Raw genomic sequence first — 24,456 nt, 5'->3', positions numbered from 1 at the left:
AGTATGGGCTCGCCTTCCATTAGGGGTTGGGGCTGTATAAATTTAGTCAAAATGATTCTTTTTCCCAAAATTTTATATGTAATATGGCATACTCCGATATATATACCTCTAAAATACATCAAAATCATGGAGGCCCTTCTTAAACCGTTTGTTTGGGGACCCAGTAGACATAAATTGGCTTGGCAGGCGCTTAAAAACCCTACAGACCTTGGAGGCACTGCACTACCAGACTTTAACCTGTATTACGTAGCATCCCAGATGTCCCAACTATATCATATTGACAAGACAGATAGAGACAGGTTTCTTCAATTACTATGCCCCAAACGAGTCAAGAAAACTAAGGACCCAATTTACGCGATAGTAGTAGAATCTAGTAGTATAGAACCACATAGTCACAATAAATCCTTACTGTACCACTATAGCAAAATATGGGATATAGCATTAAAGAAATTGGGAACCCCTCAATATGATGATTATACCCCGTTATGGCTAAACAAGAACCTGTCGGAACTCATGCAACTACCAGATGTGGAATTATGGACCACTCATGGGATCCTATACCTATATCACTTAGTTGCAAATGGATCTATTAAGTCCTTTGAGAATCTGGCAGAGGACTTCTCACTACCTTCACCCCAGTCCACCCCTAATGCTCTTATGGCAATAGTTAAGGATACTGACCCCCGAAAATTAATTTCGGCATTCTATAATATTCTACTTACCCCAGCAGCCTCTAAACTTGCATATGGTCTCAAGCCCCGTTGGGAAAGAGCGATAGGACCGCTGGAGGATGAGGAATGGGAGGAAGGTATGGAATCTCCCAAGGCTGCCTCACCCAAATTATCGGATAGACTGGTACAGATCTATGTGCTTCATCAGGCCTATTTAACCCCATTAAGGATTGCTAGATATAGGGAGTCCCAATCTGTTCTATGCCCAATGTGTGAGAAAGAGACGGGCACGTTTATTCACTTAATATGGTCATGCCCCCAGATACACGGTCTTTGGTCACAGGTCGTGAAGTTCCTACACGATAATATGGGATCACCGGTAACACTAGACGCCAAGCTGTGCCTACTTGGGATACTACCTGAATCCATTGATAAATACACTAGAACCTTTTTAAAGGAAACTCTGTTTTCAGTGAGAAAAGTAATAGCCGGGAAGTGGATGAGAAGAATGCCCCCGGGTTTTGCTGAATGGAGGGCGGAAATAAATAATATTCTACCGTACAAAAAATTCATATACACTAATAGAGGATGTCCTATGAAATATAATAAAATTTGGGACAGATGGCTACAAGACTCAGACACCTGCTCATGATTTAACCTATGCATTACATGATAGATAACATAAGGGCATAAATGGATGATACTATAGGACATGAACATGAAAGTACAAGGTCATACAACTGTATAAGCCTTTATTTGATATTTGCAAAATGTACGCTTCAGCAAATGTATGTTAGAAACTCATTTGTTATTAATATCTATTCAGTTGTATACTATATCTGGAACAATATTTTGTAATGTGTACGCACCATGGATTAATTAATAAACACCTTTTATTAAAAAAAAAAAAAAAAAAACATGTACACACACACATATATATATATATATATATATATATATATATATATATATATATATATATATATATATATATATATGTAGTCGACGCTCGCCAAATGGTGTCCAAAGGGGAACTCCACCCAAATGGCAAAACAGTGAGGAACATATACATATATGTACAGGGACCATTACATTAATTTAGAAAAACTACACAGGAATACAACCAACTGTATTAAAATACAGCGAACTTGCCTCAACAACATGTGTATATTCAATAACCATACCATCCATCTATTTTACTGTACATATGTGTAATTTAACTTTCTCAATATAATCTTGATATAATATGATAGAACAATAAAAAATGAGTTGTAAATATGGGCTGGATGTGCAGAATATACAGAAAGTATGGAACATACCAAAAAGCTGATCAATTGCCACAAAGAGAGTATCAAAATTGATGGATGCTTCAGTTAATCATAGAAGTGGGATACGTCCCACTCAAAATTCAGTCCCCCCGGCTTTCTGGTATTGAGGCTGAATATCCAGAACACTTCTCTTTTGCAGAGTGTTCTGAATCTATCACTCCCTCTAATGGGCTTCCAATCCCCTGTATAACTAAACACGAGACATCTTTGCCATGTATATCATTCCAATGTCTAGCAATATTAGTTGAATGGTTCTTCTCGATATCATATAGGTGATCGTGGAGACAGTCTCTCAACCGTCGAGTAGTCTGTCTCATGTATTGAATGTTACATAAAATACAAGTGATGACATAGACCAGAAATCTCCTGTTACAGTTAATGAATGAAGGAATCCTAAATATTTTACTGGTGGTAGCTGAACAATCGACATCACCTTTCTTTATATAAGAGCAGTAGGCACACGTTTTACTCCCGCATCTAAAAGTACTTTTAAACTGTAGCCAATGAGAACTTGGACTGGTACTAGTGTATAAGCTGGGAGATAAATATCTCCCCAATGTGGGGGCCCAACAAGACACCGTTTTGTTGCCGCCTGTCAAAATCTGAGCATACGTGGGGTCATTAAGCAACACAGGAAGGTACCTAGTGACAGTGTTCCTAATTTTATTGAATTCCATGCTATAGGGGGTATTCTAAAGGCTCTAGAAATCATTGACTTAGGGTAACCTTGATCTTTAAATCTATGTGTCATGTTCTCAGCTTTTTTCACAAAGTCAGAGTCCTTGCTACAAATGCGCCTCAACCTTAAAAATTGGCCAACTGGAATCCCTCTTATTGTATGCTTTGGGTGACCAGAATCAGCCCTCAGAAGAACATTGCCCGCAGAGGGTTTCCTAAATATATTGGAAGTCACTTCATTATTGTTGCCTAGCAAATCAAAATCCAGAAACTCAATGGACTTGGAATCGCAATGTCCTGTAAATCGCAGGTTTAAATCGTTATCGTTCAAATAGTCCAACCAAGCATCCATGCTAAATTGCTCATCTGCAACAATAAATAGTAAATCGTCAAGCTCTTAAGAGCAACTCTTTCAGAGCTTGTGAGGTTCTCTGTCATGGGACTACCATGATTATTGTGGGCTAATCGAGTCAAAGCCCTCTCCACAAAATTCTGGAATAGGTCTAAATCCTTGCCCTGTGGAGCAATGGGATAAAAATCTGACCTTAATTTAAAGGAGATTTTAGTGTTGCTATATACGGGATCCTCAAGAAGAGGGCTAGATTCAATGGCCAAATCAATCAGGTCTTGTAGACCACAAGCATCAGAAAATAATTGGGGAGAGGGAGGGGACTCACCTGACAAAGAGACAGCTGACAAATTTTCATAGTGTCCCCCGTCTCCTTAAAATAATGTTTCCTTAAAGTCAATGCACGTGCAAATTTATTAACATCCAATAAAGTTCTGAATACATCAAAGTGTTTAGTTGGACAAAAGCTCAATCCTTTGCATAAAAGAGATATTTCAGAATCATTCAAGGATCTATGTGATAGATTTAAAACATTAGTCTTTAACGTTGCACTTGACCTCGTAGCAAATATCCGCTGTTGTTTACACCGTTTGTGTTTCCTTCCATTTCGCCTAGTTTTCCTGCTTTTTTCTTCTTCTTTTTGTTGGACTTGCAAGGGTTTCTGTTGGTATTCACATTTTGACCATACACTGGTCCTACAGCTATGATTAAGCATCACTAACGGTGTGAAACGCATCAGCTATCTACATCTGTGAAAAAAGGGGGAGAGAAACTGCGCATAGGTGAAGACAATAAATGATAAATGTGAAAGCTGCGAATTCCTATATGCAACACAAACATAATAAAAATAAACTTAGAAAAATGGAATCGCGCTGAGGATGGGGCTGGTGACCATATTAATGACCATCAATCCTCCTAAGAAGTGAATGAGTGGAAATCTATGTGTATAAACATAAATTATAATATGCTACCAATGTCAATGGATAAATGACAAATAAATAGTCCATTAAAATACATTACACATGTGCAACAGTGAAGAAAAATATGAAAGTCCATGTGTAGATGATAAGGTGAAATCACCCAAGTGATTACTAAAGATCAATTGTGGTCCTGCTGGATAAGGACAAAGTGCTTGGTCCACCACCATATATAGAGGGACTGGCCGCTTACCAGAAACTCGTGACCCCCCACTACAGAGGGTCAGAGTGAGCTGTATGGACTGTTACTTCAAACCACCAACAAAAAAACGTGGAATGGCACTGGGATGGAACATCAGGGGTCTTGGTGTGATGAATGAATGGTTCACACTTGCGGGATCTCTGACATCAAACCCTCAGCAGGGAGGATTAAAATAAAACGGAAAAAGCTCCAATAGTGTAAAAACGTAAGGCTTTATTGTAAAATCAAATAATAAAAACACTCACATGTAGATGTTCAATGTTGAGCGCATATAAAAGACGTCTGGAGCACCGGCTGGAGGCTCACAGACAGCCCGTCCTACTGGTATTATAGCAGCAGTGGGAGGTGACGCGAACACGTCGCTCCGCCCTACACGGCATTTCGTAATAGAGTTACGTCCTCCAGGGGCACGGGTGGCGTGTCGCATCACTTCCCTATATAGTACAGCAAATGACCTAACCAAGCCTCACTCTGAGTTCCGCTACATCGGCGGACTTCCGCAATGGGCCTGAATCGCAAGCATTAAGTGATCCGAGTGCGCAAGTGCACCCATGGTTAATGAGGATTCAGTGAAGCCCATAAAGCTAGGGTAATTATGTTCGCAGAAGGAGGAATATGGGGTCAAAAAAATTAAGAAGGCATGGGGCACATAAAAAGTTTATTCGTTCAGGATCCTAATAAAAGTGCCATACATGAATCAATATCCGATATGGTGCAAATAACCAACAAATAGCAGTCAGTGACTGAAAAATACATGAATAGAAAATTAAATGGTTACTTGTTGAAACAATGTGCATCCAAATTCATGAACCCACTAACCAAGCGGGGTCAGAAAGGGGATGTATTTGGGTCCGGACATGAACAGACCGCAGTGGAGTCGGAGATATCAAATCACGACACCCAACGCGGTCCGTGACACGGACCGGAAATGGTCGAGTATAAGTCCAAGGAGACACAATCAAATGAACGTTGGTCACCTAGTGGCCATATTGGTAATTTGCAAAAAATAAATAAAACCCGGAGCAAACCAGATCCCATTATTGAATGCAATAATAATCACACGGTGAAGAAATATAAAATAAAAATAAAAATATAAGAGCAATTAAACATCAGAAGAAAACACAAAGGTCCTAAGGCAAAATACTATAATGTCCTTGTGTGTTACGGGCATATTTAAGTCCCAAGACCATACAGAAAATGTATAAATCCTGATAAGAGTATCAGTACAATAACCCTGAGAGGTATTTTTTGGTTAAAATAAATGAACATTAAAAACATCCCACTGAGGAGCCCAATAATTTTTTTGACATCATATTCCTCCTTCTGCGAACATAACTACCCTAGCTTTATGGGCTTCACTAAATCATCATTAACCATGGGTGCACTTGTGCACTCGGATCACTAAATGCTTGCGATTCAGGCCCATTGCGGAAGTCCGCCGATGTAGCGGAGCTCAGGGTGAGCCTTGGTTAGGTCATTTGCTGTACTATATAGGGAGGTGATGTGACGTGCCGCCCGTGCCCCTGGACAACGTAACTCTGTTACGAAACGCCGCGTAGGGCGGAGCGACGTGTTTGCGTCACCTCCCACTGCTGCTGTGATACCAGTAGGACGGGCTGTCTGTGAGCCTCTGGCCGGTGCTCCAGACGTCTTTTCTATGCGCTCAACATTGAACATCTACATGTGAGTGTTTTTATTATTTGATTTTATAATAAAGCCTTACGTTCTTACACTATTGGAGCTTTTTCCGTTTTATATTAATCCTTCCTGCTGAGGGTTTGATGTCAGAGATCCCGCAAGTGTGAACCATTCATTCATCACACCAAGGCCCCTGATGTTCCATCCTAGTGCCATTCCAGGTTTTTTCATTGGTGTAACAGTCCATACAGCTCACTCTGACCCTCTGTAGTGGGGAGTCATGAGTTTCTGGTAAGCGGCCAGTCCCTCTATATATGGTGGTGGACCAAGCACTTTGTCCTTATCCAGCAGGACCACAATTGATCTTTAGTAATCACTTGGGTGATTTCACCTTATCATCTACACATGGACTTTCATATTTTTCTTCACTGTTGCACATGTGTAATGTATTTTTGATGGACTATTTATTTTTCATTTATCCATTGACATTGGTAGCATATTATAATTTATGTTTATACACATAGATTTCCACTCATTCACTTCTTAGGAGGATTGATGGTCATTAATATGGTCACCAGCCCCATCCTCAGCGCGATTCCATTTTTCTAAATATCTGCATCTGTACCTGTGCCTCTGTTGGTGTATGGATCACATTATATCACTAAAGGTGTTAAATTAGAGTGCGGCCGTCCATTTTCCTTTCCTCTTAAAAAAAAACAAGGCGAAGCTTTGTTAACTCAAGTATTCAATATTGTGCACAAAAAATCGCTTTTTCGTTTTAAATTTCCCTTGTATACGATTGAATATTCAAATTAAACACAACTTCAGGTTTTTACCTACGTTTAGTGAACAATCACTATGAAAACACTTCCTTTGCTAAGTAACCTCTCCCTTTAGTAAATCAACCCCATTGCGTTTTAAATGGTTTTAGGAAAAAAATACTCTATAAATGCACACATTTGAGTTGAAAGTATAATATTTACTTGAAATAAACTTCAGGTGAGTTTTACATTATTCATTGCTTGTTCTTTTTATTTTGAAAATTAAATTGCATAATTACATTTCAATGTTTTCTTAGTAGTCACCTGTATACCAGGTAATATGACTGACTACCCTGATAAGATACTTCAGTAGTCCATAAAAAGAGGGTCTTCTTTATCAGATTCGCTTTGACTTATAGACTTGCATGAATAGCAGCAAGACACCTGCACAACTGCCTCATTGTAGTTAAATATTTACAAATGATATGCATTTTTTTTACATTATACACCTATATTCTATCAGAACTGAAAAATATAGTCACCCTTTTACTTATCCTTGGTCAAACTAAAAGCCATATATATTTAATCCTAATCATCTAGTTTTATATGATCTGTGCAGTACCCTCCAAGCATCTGCAATGTTATATTGTTTATCCGCATAAGATACACGTTTAGTTAAATTTTGATATTGAGTTTTATCTTACAAATATTGTCAGAAGCCAAATTAAGAGATATGTGCCTTGAGTACTTTTATGTGTGAAAGTAGGCCACCTCATTGCTAAGGACAGTACCAACCTGCAAGACAGACACTGCAAGGCATTAAGCATCAATACCCACTCCTATTCAGCAGTTGCTAGAATTTATTGCATAAAGAACGGCCTTTAGGAGACAAAGTTTTTATTTGAATTTAATAGATAAGCTGTATGTATACATTTGCATAATTTTATTTAGAGAATACGTTTTTGCAAATTACATTTTTTTGTCTGTACAAATCTGGTTAAATGCCTAAAAGTATGTAGAGCCGTTCAATATAAACATTTTCTTAGATGCTACCACAAATTATATAATATTGTTACTAAATATGTAGTACATGAAGTCTAAATTGCTTATTGTTTCTCTTTTTTGTATGTAGAGCTGTTCAGTATATAGCTTTTCTTTAGCCATTGCCACAAAACTCCACATTAAAGTGACCACATATTTAGTATATGCAGTCTGCATTGCTTATTCCTTCTCTTTATGGTATGTAGACCTGGCAATATATACATTTTCTTTAGATACTGCCGCAAAATGATAAAATAGTGTTTATTCCATCTCAATTTTTCCATCTTGTTATTACCTCTGCTGGGGATAACTGAGAGTTTTCGTAGATTTTATTCTTACTATATAATAAGCTATGTTTATAGGGGAAAAAAATACTTGTACAGAGCACAATGTCTAGACAGTGCACTTTAATTTGACATACATGATAACAGATTGTGCAGAACAAACATTACAAAATTAGTTCCTAATTACAATGCACACCATGATTTGTAAAAAATGAAAATAATCATATTAGCTCAAGAACATGTATTACAATGTACATCCTCATCAGAGATAGACGTATCCTGAACTAGAAAACACAAAGGAGATGAAAATAAATATATTAAATTGGTTGTGTGGCCATAGTAACAGATGCAGATAGGGAATGAAATTACTCGTTCTAATAACATAAATGAGATGTTCCAAGAGCTAGGCAAAAGCAATGACATGTTCACAGTTTGGTGATCATTTGTAATCCATGTTCATATATTATTAGTTGTAATGGGTTTTCATTTGTAGTTGTGGTAGTAATACTGTAATTTATTTTAAGAACAGTACTACAAAAAGTCCATCAACACCTGCATTCTGTGACTGCACATATTGAGAGATTCAAGTGTTTACTTACTACTTCTTTACTTAGTGTGTTCTTGCAAACCAGTGACGGTCACAACTATTTCTTCACAACCTGCCAAATGATTCTTCTCCATGCCACTTCTCTGTGTAAGAATGACCCCAACCGATAGTGATTTCCACTCCCCTCTACAAAGCCTCCCAATCACTTCCACAGGCACTCAAACATGCCACTACCTCAACCTGACATCCCCCCCTCACCATGGATCCCGAGCTCACCTATCCCTCCTGGTTGCCCAGGCCCATATATATCTTTTATACATTTAAAATTCATTGAGTAGTATGAAACCATTCATGTGTATGTGCATCTATCTTACAGCAGCTCTGTTGCATATGGGTTACCAATGCCTGTTAATAGGAAATACCTTGTATTATACTTTATTATTACCTACTATCTCTTATGTGCTGCCAAGTTGACATATATGTATCTATTACGTTTATGTCATGTGTATGTTCAGATATATGAAAAAACATTTTTTATCTGTTTTTTTATATTATTGTTACAAATAAATAATGCTTACCAACCACTCTACCTCCACAAGTCAATTATCTCATTTAAAGTCCCACATCCCCCCTTTTTTGGTTACGTACTCGTACTCGGGATGGAGGTACATATAATGTGCCTCACTTAAAGTCCCAAACTCCCCTCCCCCCCCCCCTTTTTGACATCACTTTCATCACATCTGGTTTTAAAGCTGTTGTTTGTTGGCTGCTGTGGCTGAGGACAGAGATAATCAAACATGTTCTGTGCTCAATTGGCTTTATTGGAGTGATGTTTCCTTAACCACCTGACATTCGCCCCATAGCAGTTTTATTGCTACAGGGTGGCTCTCCTGTGCAGAATCACGTACAGTATATATACAACATTCTGCACTTTAGCCTGCAGGGGGCGCATGCGCTGCCGGCGGGCCACTTTTGCTGTGATAATTTAACCTCCTGGCATCCGCGCTATGGCCGAATGACGGCCACAGCGCGGACCTGCATTCCCGGGAGGCCATCATATGACGGCCTCCCTTGTGCATGCTCCCTGCGCGCGCCCTACAGGGCACGCGCCGGGCACGCTGTGATCACCGAGTCACTGAGACTCGGCTGATCACCGATCTAAGTAAGGGGCCGGTCCCGGCCTCTTACCATGTGATCAGCTGTCAGCCAATGACAGCTGATCACATGATGTAAACAAAAGATCGGTAATCGGGTTCATCAGTGCAACCTAAAAGTGCCACCTAATAGTGCCCACAGTGCCACCTAACAGTGCCCACAGTGCCACCTAACAGTGCCCACAGTGCCACCTAACAGTGCCAACAAGTGCCACCTATAAATGCCCACAAGTGCCACCTATCAATGCCCACAAGTGCCACCTATCAATGCCCACCTGTAGTGCCAATCAGTGCCACCCGGCAGTGCTGCACATCACTGCCACCCATCAGTGCCCATCACTGCCACCCATCAGTGCCCATCACTGCCGCCTATCAGTGCCCATCACTGCCGCCTCATCAGCGTACATCAATAAAGGAGAAAAATTACCCGTTTAAAATTTTTTATAACAAAATATAAAAAAATAACAATTTTTTTTTTTTTTAATTTAGATTTTAACATTTTTTTAACAAAAAGTAAAAACTGCAGAGGTGATCAAATACCACCAAAAGAAAGCTCTATTTGTGGTGAAAAAATGGTAAAAATTTCATTTGGGTACAGTGTTGTATGACCGCGCAATTGTCATTCAAAGTGCGTCAGCGCTGAAAGCTGAAAATTGGTCTGGATAGGAGGGGGGTTTAAGTGCCCGGTAAGCAAGTGGTTAAAGAAGTGTCACGGATACCACATGCAGGCATCCAGCAGGGGTGATCAGATCAGTTGGTTGCACTTAGATGAATCAGGACCAGATGAATAGGTGAAAATATATATTTTATAAAGATAATGGCACGCTTGAAAACCAACACCAGTAAACCATAAACAAGTAAGTGAAAAGTAAATGAAAACAGCAAACCTTATATAACACCTAACTAACTATCTAACTAACTATATACAAGTGAAGGGTAAACACATAAGCAAAACAAGACAGGGGCAAGTGATAAGGGGAGCAGGAAGCCAGGTACTGGGAGCATAAGGTCAGTAAAGGTAGCAGGAAGCAGGTTCCAAGGGATAGGTAGCAGAAGAGAAAAAAAGAAAGCAACTCCTGCGCACAGGTGGATCACCATATGTAGTAGGCTGAGCACTGGCCTTGCTGCCCTCAAGGATGGGGATCCTAGTGAAAACCGAAATAAAAAGAAGACAAAAGCGCACCAGCCTAGCGCATCAACCTCCAAAACATCCATCTGATAAAAAATAATAAAGGAAATAACTCACAGGCGATTGGTGGAGGAGGCACAACATAAAATCGCACCGGTATACAGTCTGCGATTTGGAATGAGCGGAACCTTCCAGGGGTCGTGGAGGAACGCACAGACGCTGTAATCCGCTAATGCGTTTCGAGGGGAATGTCCCCTCTTCCTCAGGGCTATGCAGTGCACTATGTTGTGCCTCCTCCACCAATCGCCTGTGAGTTATTTCCTTTATTATTTTTTATCAGATGGATGTTTTGGAGGTTGATGCGCTAGGCTGGTGCGCTTTTGTCTTCTTTTTATTTCGGTTTCCAAGGGATAGGTCTCTGGATCAGGATTCAGGGTTCGGGACAAGAGACAGGAACAGGTCAGGCTCAGGCAGGGACACGGCTTGCAGGAAAAATACTGAAGCACTGATCCTAGCTGCAAGGCAGGCTTATATAACCCCAACAGTCCTATAACGTGCAGGCTAACAACCAGTATGGTCTATCTACTGGTGGCCACCAGAACTACACCCTTTGGCTTTAAACACAACAGTGCCTCCAGCAGGTGACTCCCCCCCGTAAGGAGCGGCCTCTGGATGCTCCATTCTGCCGTAAACCAGACAGTCCATGTGGGTGCGGGAAAAATCCAATAAAGTTTTCCCTCCATGTCTGCAGGTTACTTAGCATTCTTCAGGCCAGAGTATTTTAACATGCTGAGGGACATGCCTCCCGAGTCAGGTAATGGATCATGCGCCCCAGCACAAGGGTCTGGAAGTTTGGGACCGATACCAAAACCTAGCTGGGCAGCGGGCATACAATCATCAGAGGCAGACAACACAGGGGCATCAGAATTAGGCTGGGCATCAAGCAGGGAAGTATCATCGGCAAGCTGGGCATCAGGAACCGAATCAGCCAGCTGGGTAAAAGGCAACGGATCAGCCGGCTGGGCAATGGATCGTCAGGCTGGGCAGCAAGCAGGGGTTGTCAGGCTGGGCAGCAAGCACCGGGTCATCAGGCTGGGCAGCAAGCACCGGCTCATCAGGCTGGGCAGCAGGCACCGGTTCATCGGGCTGGGCAGCAGGCACTGGGTCATCAGGCTGGGCAGCAGACATCGGGTTATCAAGATAGGCAGCGAGCACCAGGTCATCAGGCTGGGCAGCAAGCACCGGGTTATCAGGCTGGGCAGCATGCACAGGGTCGTCAAGCTGGGCAGCGGCACATCAAGCTGGGCATCAGAAATGGAACAACCAGGCCGGGCATCAGGAATGAGACCACCAGGCAGCGAATCATGAATGGGACCACCAGACAGGGCATCAGGAACAGGACCACCAGACAGGACATCAGGAACGGGATCAGTGAGGTCCGTTGAATTAGCCAGTAAAGAGTCCATAGGGCCAAACTGGATGGTGGACCAGTACTGTCAGGTGGGATAGCGACAGGCAGGTCTGAAGCAGAAAGTCCAATTATCATAGGCTGAACCAAAGTGGCAGGTGCGGTGGCAAGCCTGGCTGGAGCAATTGGAATCATGGCAGGCTGGACTGTAGTAGCTGATGTAAAGGCACACTGGAACAGATTTGCTGGTGTGGAGGCAGGATTGGATAGTGGCAGGATTGTGCGGGTTGGGAAAAACTTGAGTTTCTTTTTAGGTTTAGCCACTGAAGTTCTGTATGTGGATGCAGGGCTGTAGGTAGTGGGTGCAGCTGATGGAAGAGAAAAGCAGGAGGAAGGTAAAACAGAGAGAGCAGTTGCTGAGGGGAATTTTTGTGGAATTATTGCAGGCAGCGGAGAAGAGGTAGAAAGGTTAAAGGCAGGTAGGTGCAGCAGGTGGAAACAGGGTACTGGTACTTAGATGGTAGCAGGGTATATTGGACTGCAACTGCAACCCACCCAACACAACCCATCCCACTCTGATCAAATTCAGATCAGAGTGAGGTGGATTGTGTTGGGTGTAGGGCCAGGGGGAGGGGTATATGTGCGGAAGGGGTTTCCCATCTTTGCCATGGTTACTTTTTATATGCATGTCCAATAAATACAATTTTGTATTGCAAGCCTTTGTAGGTGCGTTTTTCCTTTGGTGTTTTTTTGGTAGACACATAGTTAACCCTGTAATCGCCCTTGATGTTTAACCCCTTCCCAGCCAGTGTGATTAGTACAGTGGCAGTGCATATTTTTAGCACTGATCACTGTAATGGCACATACACATGGTCCGACGAAAAATGTTAGATGGGAGCTTGTTGTTGGAAATTCAGACCGTGTGTAGGCTCCATTGGAATTTCTGACAAACAAAATTTGAGAGATCTGGATCTCACATTTTCCGACAGAAGAGCCGCACTGGCTATTGATCTTCATTTTTCTTGGCTCGTCATACGCGTTGTACGTCACTGCGTTCTTGACGTTCGGAAGTTCTGACAACATTTGTGTGACCGTGTGTATGCAAGACAACAACATCCATCAGAAAAAAAACATGGATTTTCTTGTCAGAATGTGCGATCGTGTGTACGCGGCATAATAGTGTCACTGGTTCCCACAAATTCTCAAAAGTGTCAGTTAGTGTCTGATTGGCCTCTGCAATATTGCAGTCCCTCTATAAGTCCCTGATCGCCTCCATTACTAGTATAAAAAAAAAACATAAATATATCCCATAGTTTGTAAACACTATAACGTTTGTGTAAACCATTCAAGATATGCTTATTGGCATTTTTTTTACCAAAAACATGTAGCAGAATACATATTGGCCTAAATTTATAAAGAAATTTCGTTTTTTTTTTTTTATGTTTTTTATTGGATGTGTTTTATAGCAGAATGTAAAAAATATTGTTTTTTTTTTTTTTTTTTCAAAATTGTTGGTCTATTTTTGTTTATAGCGCAAAAAAATAAAAAAACGCAGTGGGGATCAAATGTTGGAAAAAATAAATGTAATTTAATTTGAGTCCAGCGTCACACAACTGCGCAATTGTCAGTTAAAGTAACGCAGTGCTGTATCACAAAAAATGGCCTGGTCATGAAGGGGGAGATAAATCTTCTGGAGGTCAAGTGGTTAAAGAAAACCTGTCACCTGCACTGTATGATAAAGTTAAAAATGTAAAAAGGGTTGTAAACCCTCATGTTTTTTCACCTTAATGCATCCTATGCATTAAGGTGAAAAAACTTCTGACTCTGACCGGCCCTCTAGCCCCCTCCGTTTTACTCACCTGAGCCCGTTCGTTCCCTCAGCGGAGACACGCTCTTCCTCTCTGCCTGTTGTCTCAGCTCTTGATTGGATAGATCGATAGCAGCCATTGGCTCCCGCTGCTGTCAATCAAATCTAATGACGCGGGGTCGGGGCCAAATCGTGCATTCTGTGTGAATGTACACAGAAGCAGGACTCGGGAGCGCGACCGCAAGGATGTCCACCATAGGAGAGCCTTCTCCAATGTGGACACGCAATACGGCTACCAGTGCCAACGGGGGACCCCAGAAGTCGAGGTTCGGGGCCACTCTGTGCAAAACGAACTGCACAGTGGAGGTAAGTATGATATATTTGTTATTTAGAAAAAAAAAAAAAAGAGGGTTTACAACCCCTTTAAAACAGAGTTCCACCCAAAAGTGGAACTTCCACTCATTTGTCCCCCTCCTCCGGTGCCACATTTGGCACCTTTCGGGGGGAGGGGGTGTGGATACCTGTCCCAGGTATCCTGTCCCAACTTCCGGGAGTCGGGACCACGGTGAATTATGTCAGCAGCTCGGCTCCCTCCTCCTCCTTGCCCCGCCGCTGGGCCCGTAGGGGAGCACAGCTGTGCCTCGAGCATGCACAGTAGGGACCCAGCGTGAAGCCGTAATGCTGCACTATCGTGTCCCCTTACTGGCAATGGCAGCGGCAGCACCCGACAGCTGATGGAAACATCAGCTGCGGTGCCGTAATCGCTGGACTCCAGGACAGGTAAGTGTCCTATTATTAAAAGTCAGCAGCTGCAGTAAACAAAAGCAAACATTTCTTATATTGTAGCTAACCTATTCCTAGATGTGATGGCTGCATTTGTTTTCTTTTTTAGGCTCCATGCACACTGGGCTTAAAAAAAGTCTGTTCTCATGGGAGTAAAAAACGCTCATATAGAGCATTTTTGTACAAAGTCTAGAGGAGTTTGGAAGAGTTTTACATTTTTTCTGCCAGTGAGCTCCAATCATAAAACAGAACCAGAATTTTTTTTCTTCCTGCTTATAAATGTTGAACTTAAAATATGCCTGTAAAGGTCCTAATGTGCGTGGACACATAGGGGATTATTAACTAAAGGCAAATCCACTTTGCACTACAAGTGCACTTGGAAGTGCAGTCGCTGTAGATTTGAGGGGGACATGCAAGGAAAATAAAAAACAGCATTTTTGTTTGTACATGATTGGATGATAGAAATCAGCAGAGCTTCCCCTCATTTCAGATCTTCCCCTCAGATCTACAGCGACTGCACTTACAAGTGCACTTGCAGTGCAAAGTGGATTTGCCTTTAGTAAATCAACCCCATAGGATAACATTGAGTAGCTTCTACAGGCAGAACTCAAAACTCCTGTAGAAGCAATGTTTTATAAGCCAGTGTGCATGGAGCCTTATGCCGCGTACACACGATCGCACATTGATCGGACATTCCAACAACAAAATCCATGGATTTTTTCCAATGGATGTTGGCTCAAACTTGTCTTGCATACACACAGTCACACAAATGTTGTCGGAAATTCCAAACGTCAAGAACACGGTGACGTACAACACGTACGACGAGCCAAGCCAGTGCGGCTCTGGAACTGTGTACACATGATCGGAATTTCCGACAATGGATTTTGTTGTCGGAAAATTTGAGATCCAGATCTCAAATTTTGTGTGACGGAAATTCTGATGGAAAATGTCCAATGGAGCCTACACACGGTCGGAATTTCCGACAAAAAGCTCCCATCGAACATTTTCAGTCGGAAAATCCGATCGTGTGTACGGAGCATTAGGTTTTCATTTCTTTGTTTTCAGATCCAGCCAGCAAGTCTGTTGTTTTTCAACAGAACAAGCTGTTCTGTAGATGTAGCAATTAGAGGGTTGAGACAAACCATTTACCATTGACAAGGGTGATTAGAATGATCGGCTTTTAATTATGTATGTAGAATCCAAAATGAATGGAACAGTTGCCGTAACTGCCTAAACAGTTTTACCTGGAGTTTGGATTCAATTTGTTAGAGTATCTAAATCTGCAAGTACATCTAATACTCCCTTCTCCATAGACTGAAAATTCTGCTGTCTAAGGCTGGATTCACACATATACATTTTTAATGCTTTTTGCATTTTGCAGATTTGCACTACAGTTCATTTAACATGGTTTCCTATGGAACACATTCTGTAGTGCAAATCTGCAAATTGCAAAAAGCACTAAAAATGCATAGGTGTGAATCCAGCCAATATGTGTCTCTGTTGCTCTTTCATTCAGAGTGGGGGACACTCTATTACAGGAGGTGTGTTACTGGCCAGATCACCAAGTGAGCACAGAGGGGGAAAAAAGCCTAAAAAAAATGAATGCAAACACCACATCTATTGATTGGTAAGCTTCAATATATCACATTTTGGTATTGGATTTAATACTGCTTTAACTTTTGTTAAAATATTGCATTTCATAAATCATTGTGCTAATATTGTGTAACATAAAAACTTGGAACTACCATTATTTTATTCTCTAGGGTGTCTGCTTTTAGAAATAATATAATGTTTGGGGATTTTAACTAAGCTTCAGGCCTAAAACTATTTTTTAAACATGTGTGCAATAAAAATACAAAAACAACTCTGACAGCAAAAGAGTTAATAGAAGTTAATAGAAGCTGATCCAAAAACCACAATGAAATGAAAAAAGGTTGGGCCAGCATTATTTAGAAGTACATCAAATAAACATGCTGTTTTGTTTTATTTGCATCATTATACTACGGTTATTACTAAAATGTCCTTAGTATAAGAATATTTTGCATATATTTTTGTAAAATTGTCATTATGTATTTTTCTTAGTCTAACGTTTTTCTTTTAAATGACAGCTTTATTGCATGACACTTGTAGGTGTCACCGCATTTCAACTGTTTATACAAAATTAGACTCATGCAAAAGAGAAGCAGATTTCAAACATCTGACTGCAATCACCATCCTCCAACAATAATTTTAATTTGCATTTTGTAAAAGCCAATTCATTAACATAAAGCAAAGATTAAATTGACAAAAACAAAAACAAAAAAGGCAGAATTGCCATCCTTAAGGCAGAATTCCAGAGCAGGTGAAGTGCATATATTTGAGTGGCCAATAGGTAAAGAGGTGGACACAGCCCTTGGAAACATGTACAGTGCAAAAAAAAAAAAAAAGAGACATTTCTATTTGGCCAGTAACAATGCTTTTTTTTTTGTTTGTTTTTAAAGCACTGACACTTACAAAGGAAAAATGTTTTTAAGTTGCTGGCAAAGGGCATTTCCTATCTGGCTTCTCATTAAAAAAAAAAAAAAAAGTTGCACAGACCCCTCCAAAGGTCACCCCTTTGACATTTCACTGCTAGCTTCTTTTAAATTAATATATATTTTGGGGGACCTTTGGAGGGCTTTATTTATTAAGTGTTCTTGCATAGCAAGACCACTTACTGTTATCTCACATATATATTATTATTATAGCCAAATTTACCACCCTCATTATAGCCAACTCCTCCCACAGCTTTTATACTACATAAACAAGTAATATACCAAAACGTGCGGATTGCTCCCGATTGGTGTGCTATTACTTTGTGGAACGTTTCGCGGAATGGTTCACGAAATATCGTCGTTTTTGCAGTGAAATTGGTCCCATAGGAATGAATGGCGAAATGTTCAAAACTAGAGTGGGAGGTGACAAAAGCTGACAACCCCATGATCAGTCAAAACATTATGACCACCCCATGATCATCAAAACATTATGACCACCCCATGATCACCAAAACATTATGACCACCCCATGATCAGCCAAAACATTATGACCACCCCATGATCAGCCAAATAATTTATGACCACCCCATGATCAGCCAAATAATTTATGACCACCCCATGATCAGCCAAAACATTATGACCACCCCATGATCAGCCAAATAATTTATGACCACCCCATGATCAGCCAAAACATTATGACCACCCCATAATCAGCCAAAACATTATGACCACCCCATGATCAGCCAAAACATTATGACCACCCCATGATCAGCCAAAACATTATGACCACCCCATGATCAGCCAAAACATTATGACCCCCCATGATCAGCCAAAACATTATGACCACAACATGATCAGCCAAAAGTTTATGACCACCCCATGATCAGCCAAATAATTTATGACCACCCCATGATCAGCCAAAACTTTATGACCACCCCATGATCAGCCAAATAATTTATGACCACCCCATGAAAAAAAAACAAAAACATTTTTTTAAATCATTTTTGAAAAAAAAAATCATTTTTGAAGAAAAAAAATATTTTCTTGAAAAAACAAACAAATCTTTTTTGAAAAAAAAAAATCATCTTTGAAAAAAATTTTCAACTCTTTCAGCTAACAATGGGACACCTTCAACTTTTTTACTACTATTTATACTTTTTAAAATATTAAGCTTTTTAACACTTTTCACAGTTACTCCAGCCACTCCAACCACACAACAGTTACTCAAGCCACTCCACCCAGTTACTCCGCCCACTCCGGTTGTAGACTACTGTAGGTGGAGGCAAGAACATTTCACACAATTTCCCCAGAAATTGTAGCTTTTCTAGTTGTTGTTATTTTTGTTTTTTTTTAAGAATTTGGCAACAAAATGTTGTTTTCTGGCAATTTAAACTGTACCAATAAAGTTTTCTTTGTAAATTTCACTTTTGGTGTAGCACATCCTACAGCATGAATGAAAAATTGTATACCCTTTGAATTTTGTATGGATTTTAAGGGGGTACCCTACACAAAAAAAAAAGTGTGACGTCTCCCGGGAATTCTATACTAGACCCTTAAAGTGATTGTAAAGGTAAAACTTTAAAAACAAAATAACAAACATGTTATACATAACCTACTCTGTGAAATGGTTTTGCATCGTTCTATTCTCAGGTCCCCCGCCACTACTCTTGGTTCCTCTCCCCTTCTGAGTGTCCACATAGCAAGCCACTTGCTATGGAGCACTCATACAGGTTCGGTCCTGAGCTGCACTCTGTGTGTCCATTTCAACACAGAGCACAGCTCAGCCATGCCCCCTGCTCCCTCCTCATTAGCTGTGATTGACAGCAGCAGGAGCCAATGGCTCCCACTACTATGTTTAAGCCAGTGAGGAGACAGCCCTGGATCAACATCTGACTCAAGTAAATAAGGGGGGGTCTGGTGAGTAGCAGCATAGAATGCATTAAGGTAAAAATACATTTTTGCCTTTAGAACCACTTTAATCCGAGCATGCAGAGTAGCTGGCCAAGTAAGAGGTGAAGAGCATGCGACTCCTTGAACCTTACCAGACCACAATGCCTTCAACAAAGAGGGGATGCCTTGCCAGGGAGTTCTGCCAGTGGGACTGATCGAAACCTGGAAGAACCTTTACCACCCCAAATATGTGAATGAGTAAGGGATACATAGTACTTGTATTAATTCACAAAATAAAGAAAAGTAACCTAGAAAACCAAAAATGTATATATGCTAAAATTACGTCTAGCAAGGTCTCTGGCCTTGTCCGGTCTAATGAGAACTTTCCAGGCCAAAGATTGCTGACATCCTTCTGTATGTGGTGGGTTGTGAGGCATAGTGGGTGCAAGGTGGACAAAGTTATTGGGCGCGAGACACTTCTAGGATGCAAAACAGGTTTTATTTCTCTTAACAGTCCTTTTTGTATTTTTGTTGGAAGGAGGGTTAGGGCCAGGGCACCCTTAAGTAGCTGCAGATTTAATTGGCAGACTCCGATACTTAAATAGGAGGACAGCTGTGAAGGGATAGGCCCCAGCAAGGTGCCACATCTGCACATGCAGGAATGCTGTCTCCTATGGCAACATTCTTCAACAGTTCCCAACTCAAACATAACAGTTCCTTCAGCTTCACTACAACTGCCTCTTGTAGTTCTTGAACACTGAGCTGCCGGTCTCTCACTAGACCCTCTGCATCACTGACTCTGAATCCCTTGAGCTCCTCCAATGTCTGTGGTGGTATCTCCCTCAAGCGTCACCCACGCTTCCCTGCTGGGTCCCTAGCTTGGCTTTCCAGATATTTCTCAAGCTTCACCCCCTGCTGACCGGCTCAGTCCCTAGCTTGACACACAAGGCTGCTCTGCAATCCCCACCTCCGCTGGTTGGGTCTGACTTGATCACCGCCTGAAGTTTCCTGATTCTCCACGGCGCCTGTTCGGTGAGAATGCTGCTTCGGTTCTTGCTTCAGTTACTCACTGTGGTCCCTGGTAATAAGGTGGTTGGTCCCTTTGTGGCGGCAGCTTCTCTTCTACCTCCGACCACTGACAGGTTCTCCGGTCGGCAGAACCATCACTCCCAACCCTGCGCTGCTCTCTTACTTCTGGATAGGCCCTCACGCAGCATAGCAGCCAGATGCCCCGAGATAGGCCCAATCTCTGGCCTAGAATCCTGGGGCACACAACACACATCCACCCAGACAGCCGTCCAGGTGGCACAGAACCTACATCACCAGACTTCCCCCTGAGTATATAGGTTCTCCCAGCAGGCCAAGGGATTCAAGAAAACCCCTGCCCATTGGCTGAGACACCCCACATACCCATAACTTGACCTTGGGTTGCCCTTCTCATATCTACTACCACCAAGTACCCAGCCACCTTGCGGTAGAAGAGAAAAGTGCAACAAGGCCAAACTTAGGGAGAAATCAATAGATCTCTATCAATTAACCAGGATAACTACTCTTGGCAAGTAAATTTATGAGACGCTCCCAGCCTAAACTACAAGGTGCTACATCCGTATGCGCTGCCACCTCTATTATACCTTGGAGTATGTAATGAGCAGCTGCCAAAAAAGGAGATATGTGCATCACACATAGACAAATTGGAGCCACAATCCCAGTGCTGCAAGTGAAAAACATTCAACTATAATCCCACAATTATTAATAAGTTGTTCCAGTAGTTCACAGTTCAATAATATAACTGTCCCATGGTCACCATTCGCGAATCTTGACAGTGTAAGTGATCAAGTGTACTCCAATCCACCTTTACTGTGTTATTCACATCATAAAAATGTGCTCCACCTCTGCATAGAGTGACTGCTCACCTTGATAATAGACCTATGCTCCCATACAGGTCATAAAGCACTTGTGTTTATTGCTCACATGTAGAGCTCCACTTTTTCCTCGTACTGTAGATCCCTTTAGGTAACCTTTCTTGTTCTCCAGCAATTGACAGCGGCACTCCTAAAAATAGAAAAGTTCTGCCCATAGTGTAATATGTCTCATAAAACACTTTATTTATTCATTTTAAAAAAGTCACTCACATACAGTAGATCTTATTATGTAGTATAGTATTGCGTGTTCAAAAGTATCAGAGCGATCTGTTCATCGGCCTTCCAGTCTCGTGCATGACTGGAAGTGACATCACATGGCTCTGCATTGCATCACCAATCACGTGACTTCCTTAGGGATTGTACTCAGCAGGGGTAAGGAGCTAGGAGCACAGAGAGGGGATCCGAGAAGAGGAGGAGCAGGTAAGTATAATATGTTTGTTATTTAAAAAAAAACAAGCTTTATAATAACTTTAATATTGTTCTAATGCTTCATTGAAACTTGTTGAAAAAAAAAAAAACATCTGTGAAGCTTTCTAGAAAAGACCATGTCCAAACTTGCCTGGACATTAGTTGTAAGTTTGTCACACTTATTTTCCATGCAATCAGTCACATCAGTGCTAATGTTTGGAAAATCTCTGATTACTTTAAAGCAGGGGTCTCAAACTGGCGGCCCTCCAACTGTTGCAAAACTACATGTCCCATGAGGCATTGCAAGGCTGACAGTTACAAGCATGACTCCCACAGGCAGAGGAATGATGGGACTTGTAGTTTTACAACAGCTGGAGGGCCACCAGTTTGAGACCCCTGCTTTAAGGGATGAATGACTTCAAAGTGCCTGCAACTATTCAGGTCAGTGAGGGCTTGTTCTTAAATAAATGTATTTTCTGTTAAGAATACATGAATACTTAAATTTTCATACTCTGACCTCAGGTTCGCTTAAAAAAGCACAACAGTTTTCAAAACATGGCAGCCGTTTTCACAATGCATCTTCTATGGCAAGGTTAATGCTTATTAGTGTTACTAAACCCAGGACCCTGCATTCACTATATCTGGTCTCCCACAATGCACAGGACATAGAAATGCAATTATTTTAGTAAATATAAACCGTTAAATACCTTTTCTCATCAGCAGTGTATAGCAGTCTTGTGACTTCTACCAGTGTCTGGTTAAAGCTTGTAGGAGGAGTTTTCATTCTCCTCTGACTGTCCTATGAGGCTGCAGGACCCCTGACCGTCTGTCTGGACATTGCTGATTGGCCCTGCGCTGATCACACGCACCCTCCCAGGAAAAAAAAACTCTCTAGCAACACACACTAAACTGAGCATGTGCAGAGTGCTTCCAAGACTCTGTTCTATCAGAGGATGGATTGGGGACAGTAAAAGAAGGGGAGGATCAGAGAAGACAGTATCAAACTACCTTTTACACAATGCGAAGGATTAACCTCTTAGGTTCCGCCGTGAGTATAACAAGCATGTTTTACTGCATATACAGACTGATTTTACTGTTGTGGGTTTAGTAACACTTTAATAATATTTGCCTGAAGATGAGCTTTAAACTTTGCTATCCAGGGAAGGATGCACACATACTATGCCTTTGTGATTGGTGACTGGAGTTCAGCTTTAATTGCTTGCCGACCAGCCGCCATCATTATACTGCAGCAGGTTGGCACGACTGCGCAAATCGCCATAGCTGTACGTCGGCCAATTTAAGAGAAATAGCAGGTGCGACGCCAGAGCCGGCCACCCGCGATCGCTCCACAGAGAGCCGGAATGGGGATCTGTCAATGTAAACAAACTTTCCCTCTACTCCATGTTCTGACAGGGGAGTAGAGGGAGATCTGCTGTTCCTAGTGATCAGGAATAGCGATCTCTCTACTCCCAGTCAGTCCACTCCCCCCCACAGTTAGACACACCTCCCTAGGGAACAATTAACTCCTTAATAGCCCCTAGTGTTAACCCCTTCCCCGCCAGTGTCATTTATACAGTAATCAGTGGCTATTTTTAGCACTGATCGATGTATAAATGTCACTGGTCCCAAAAAAAGTGTCAAAAGTGTCCGATCTGTCTGCCGCAATGTTGCAATCCCACTAAAAATCACTGATCACCGCCATTACTAGTAAAAAAAAATAATAATAATAAAAATGCCATAAATATATCCCCTGTTTTGTAGACACTATAACTTTTGCGCAAACCAATCAATATACGCTTATTGCAATTTTTTTTACCAAAAATATGTAGAAGAATACATATTGGCCTAAGCTGATGAAGAAATTTTTATTTTTTATTTTTTTGGATATTAATTATAGTAAAGAGTAAAAAATTGATTTTTTTTCAAAATTGATGGTCTTTTTTTGTTTATACCGCAAAAAAATAAAAACAGCAGAGGTGATCAAATACCACCAAAAGAAAGCTCTATTGAATTGAAGTCGTTAATAAAGTTTAAAAATAATATAAATGATAAAAGCATGCAGAATATTTTCTTTTATTTAGATGTAGCTTACCCATTCCAAATATATTTTGTGACAGCAGCAGCTTTGTGAATGGCACTGCATACTGGCCAGCCAGGCTTAGAGTCCAAATGTATTTGCAAATGAAAAAAAAATTCACAGTCTTCCATCAGCAAAAGACAGATGTAATGTCATTCTTGGCTGCCTAGCAATATTTCCTTTTATTTGCGATTAGAAAAACAGCCTGCCAAAACAAATGCTTCTAGATGATAAATCTAACAATACATTTCAGGTCCTTTTTATGATGAGATAAATGAACATAACTGCAGAAAAGGCTTTTTGCTTGAATGTTTCAAGAACGCTAATGCGGCTAAAATAATATTCGATGAATCTAAAACTATATATTTAATGGGAGGGCAAAGTCATTATTTTCAGAAAATGAAAGAAGCTAATCAATGGTGATCATGACACAAACTCTCCTTCCTATTTCCATGACAATATCACTATCAATATTTACTATTTCTGAGTATATTGCCAAGTAAAGCAGCCAGGCACAGAGAGATAAAATGGATTTTCACAAAAAAAAGTGAAACTCCTTAGTGGAAAAGAGGAGGTGGGGGGTTCAGCGGGAGATCGCCCTGCGCTCGCAGGGGCTTTGGATGTCTGTCCTTGGCTCTCCTGCCTCTCTGCTGCCAGTACCAACATTGAGGCAGTGGCGGCAGGGAGGGGGGTGGTGCCTGTTCAATATTTGCTCCATAAGACACAGAGACATTTTCCCCCCATAGTTTTTTTGGGGAAAAGTGTGTCTTATGGAGAGAAAAATACGGTAAATGACTTTGAACGTGGCATGGCTGTTGGTGCCAGACAGGCTGGTCTGAGTATTTTAAAAACTGCTGATCTACTGGGATTTTCACATACAACCATCTCT

General features: G+C 41.2%; 1 long non-coding RNA gene across 1 annotated transcript; it reads right to left on the bottom strand.

The window, feature by feature from the left end:
- Positions 1–3,404: 3,404 nt before the first annotated feature.
- On the bottom strand, positions 3,405–23,673 carry LOC141105301 (uncharacterized). Its single transcript, XR_012235558.1, has 3 exons — positions 23,583–23,673; positions 21,074–21,212; positions 3,405–3,775 (listed from the first exon to the last, which is right to left on the bottom strand). It is a non-coding gene; the product is annotated as an uncharacterized lncRNA (long non-coding RNA).
- Positions 23,674–24,456: the final 783 nt, after the last annotated feature.

This window comes from Aquarana catesbeiana, linkage group LG08 (genome assembly GCF_042186555.1).
Source record: "Aquarana catesbeiana isolate 2022-GZ linkage group LG08, ASM4218655v1, whole genome shotgun sequence".
Lineage (NCBI taxonomy): Eukaryota > Metazoa > Chordata > Amphibia > Anura > Ranidae > Aquarana > Aquarana catesbeiana.
The sequence above is the reverse complement of the archived record's forward strand: the minus strand, read 5'-3'. Positions and strand labels throughout refer to the sequence as shown.